The following is a 3,756-nucleotide window of genomic DNA, read 5'->3' on the forward strand; positions in this document are numbered from 1 at the left end:
CAATTTCAAATGTGAGGGCCAAAGGAGGCCCTTGCAGACGCATTAGAGTTCAGTAAGTTTAGTAAGCCACACACCCAGGAAAAACATTACTTCTGAAGTAACCCAGCAAAATCTAAAAGCCAAGAAAGAAGAACACATGAGATGGAAGAAGTTGCAGCTACCTGATATGACCCAGAAAGATTCAGAAAGAAAAACAATGAAAGCCAACTCTTCAGACAGAGGTGTGTGGAAGATTCTTGTTTGAGTGACAAAATGTTCGAGATTGAAGGATTCCAAATTCCTCACATTTTGTACCTAGAGGCCAGTGTAAAAGGCCTGAATCTGATTTAAAAAATAGAAGCATATTTGTTATATTTTTCTAAGTTACAATGATAACTGTCATACGAAAAGCAGAAGCAGCAAATGTTAGCAGGGTGGGGATCAGGGAAAGGGAGAATTTACTTTTTCTTTTATGTAACTATGTGCATGCATTACCTTTATGGTTACACATCTTGAACATCTTTCCAGGTCTAACCCAAATGTTACCAGCCTGTGGACATGATTGAGATCACATTTGTATTTATGCCCAAACTGTAATGGACCTGAGTCTCCATTTCCCACTTAGTATGTCCCTGTTATTTCTGGAACTTCCAAAAGAATCCCTCTCCCACGACCATAGTAACCTCTTCCAGCTTCAGACACCACGATCTTTTTACTGTGTTCTCCCCGCCCCCTTTCTTGGCATTTGATATATATTTTGTATATCACTATTATTTCTTGATCTTCACAAAATCTTCAGGTTCTTCTTGTCTCCCACTCCAAACCTTCAATTCAAAAGTCAAACTTCCAACTTGGGGAAGACAGAAGCAGGAACAGGCTAGACAACGTCACAAGGAAGCAGCCTGACACAACCAGACAGGGTGACAGCCCCAGGACGACTGGCTTAGCCTCTCAGTCAGCCTATGTTACAGCTCTGCTACTCTGAAATGGAGACATAAGGAACAAAAGCAGATGTGAGAGGCGTCCTAGGTAAGATCCTGTAGAGGGCATTTGGGGGTCACTGGAAAATTTGCATTTCATCTAGTTATTTTATGAGATGAACACTAAACATATCCTAACATGGAAAAGTAAAGACTGTTCAGTAAAAAAGCAAGTACAGTGTGATCTCATTTAGCAAGTACCACACACATACACAGAAAAAGATGTACAAGAATATATACACTAAAAATTGATAGTGGTTGTCTGGTTAGTAGAAATGTGTTTTTTTTAAACTCATGTTTATTTTTATTTCCTAATATGCTACATATACTGCTTTTGTAATAATATAAAGCTGTAAAATTCCCCCTGAGGCTTTTTTTATTTTAATGAACTCTATTCTCTATTTCCTTCGCCTGAATCTTGGATCCTTTCTTCCACCATCAACACCTAACTCATGAACAATAGAACAGGTCCTCCTCTCCATCAGTATTTCCCCCTTCTCAATCAGTATTTTACTCTCAGAAATACAGGATTTCTTTAGATAGATAAGCTGGGTAATTAAAATTGATGAGTCATATAAGTGGGAGTCTTCTGAAATTCATCCTGGTCTACATAGACTCAGACTTCAAGTGCACATTTTGTGTTTTTAATTTCTTAACCTCACTATGGGACATGCATGAATATCATGCATGAGGGTCAAGACAGCACATTCATTCTTTGGATCATATCAGTGCACCCAAGTTAGGATGGACATCAACACCTCTTATGCTATTGCTGACAAATAGCTGATCGAAACCTTAAGGCTTCCCCTGTCAGAAAAAGTAACACTAGTTCTGAATGGCATGTGAGACTTAGCAAGAGGCCCCTCTCACCTTACAATGTGAGCTGCACATGTGCACCCACACTTGACTCTGACCTCTACACATTTCCAACACCGGGGATGTTACAGGTATGCTTTCTTGAAACAGCTCTTTCCTGTGAATTCACGAGATAGATACACAGAATAAAGGTGTATTTAAAACTCTTTGAAACCAGTGAGAGTTCCACATGCAGAGAAAAGGACCAAGGGAAAAACCACTTTTCATGTTGTCTGTACACGTTTGGTCTTCTGAGAATTTGTGTAAGTAAAGTCATGTAGTTGGAATCAGTAAGTCCTAGGAGATATATGCTGGGTAGTGGGGGGGGGGGGGAGATGCAGAAGATGATAAAATATAAGGAATTTTAAGAAAATTAAGGTCAAAGTAAAATAGGAATTTCATATTTAAAAAAGATTGGTAGTAACAGAAAAGCACTAAATAAACAAGTTTTCCAAATCCTCACATATAGCGAAGAACTCCTACATCATAGCTCTCTTCTACAAATGTAACTAATGAATTAGGATCTAGTTGAAATTGCCTGACCCATGGTAGTACAGTGGTCAGAGAGTCTACCTGGGATGCCCAGGTCCCAGGTTCAAAACCCCAACGTTGCCAGTTTGAGCCTGGGCTCACCAGCTTGAGCATGGGATCATTGACATGATCCCAAAGTTGTTGCCTTGAGCCCAAGGTCTCTGGCTTGAGCAAAGGGTCAGTCACTTGGCTGGAACCATGGATCAAGGCACATAAGAACAGCAATTAATGAACTGTCATAGCAACAATGAACTACTCGAAGACCAGATGGCATGCTCCGAGGGGCCGAGGGGAGGCAACAGCCCCAGTCAGCAGATCCAAGGACTGAAGCCCCATCCCCAGCCTTCTTCAGACATTTATTAGCAAGTACAAATAACTCAAAGAAGCAGACAGCAGAAGTTTTCAGGGGGTGAAGTAAAGGACAATGAACATGCTGACTTCTAATCTCTGTTCTGAGAGCCTAAATATTCCATGTTGCTGAATCCTATCCTGCTATTTTGCTGTTTCCAACGTGTACTATTTCCAGTATGAGGTCAGAGAGGCCCTGGACTCTGGTACACTCAGGGCATTCACCCTAGGGCACTTCGCTGTCTCTAACTGTCCTAACTCTGCAAGTCTTCACATCATATTCCTACAAACAACTAAAGTACCACAACTACAAGTTGATGCTACTCATCTCGCTCCTTTCCTATCTCTCTCTCCCTCACAAAAAAGAAAGAAAGAAAGAAAGAAAGAAAGAAAGAAGAAAGAAAGAAAGAAAGAAAGAAAGAAAGAAAGAAAGAAAGAAAGAAAGAAAGAAAGAAAGAAACCTAATTGAAATACATTTAACCTTGGGATTGTTTTATAGCATCATTTGTCTTACCATGACTCAGGTGTGTCCTGGGCCAGGCTATTGCAATTATCTCCTGGAAAGATTTTAACAGAACAATTCATCAGCAGCAAGGATAGTGACCCTGATCTCCATCTTTTCCTCCATTATCAACATGAGTAGTCAAGTCTAGGGACCTTGCCTGACCTGTGGTGGCGCAGTGGATAGAGCATCGACCTGGAATGTTGAAGTTGTCAGTTCAAAACCCCAGGCTTGCCCGGTCAAGGCACATACAAGAAGAAACTACTACGAGTTGATGCTTCCCATTCCTTCACACACACACACACACACACACACACACACACACACACACCCCTTTCTCTCCCTCTTCTCTCTAAAATTAATAAATAAAATATTTATTTAAAAAAACTCTCTAGGGACCTTGTAAGATAAAAATGCCTCTCAATGCAAATCTTTTTTTCCCCTATCTTTATCCTAAGGTAAATCTCAGGGTATTCAAATGGTCTTTATGAATACTTTATTTAAGCCTCAAATTTTGTCATTGATTCAGAGAGGTAAAATGACTTCCCAAAGTAACTGGTG

The sequence above is a fragment of the Saccopteryx leptura genome, chromosome 6 (genome assembly GCF_036850995.1).
Source record: "Saccopteryx leptura isolate mSacLep1 chromosome 6, mSacLep1_pri_phased_curated, whole genome shotgun sequence".
Lineage (NCBI taxonomy): Eukaryota > Metazoa > Chordata > Mammalia > Chiroptera > Emballonuridae > Saccopteryx > Saccopteryx leptura.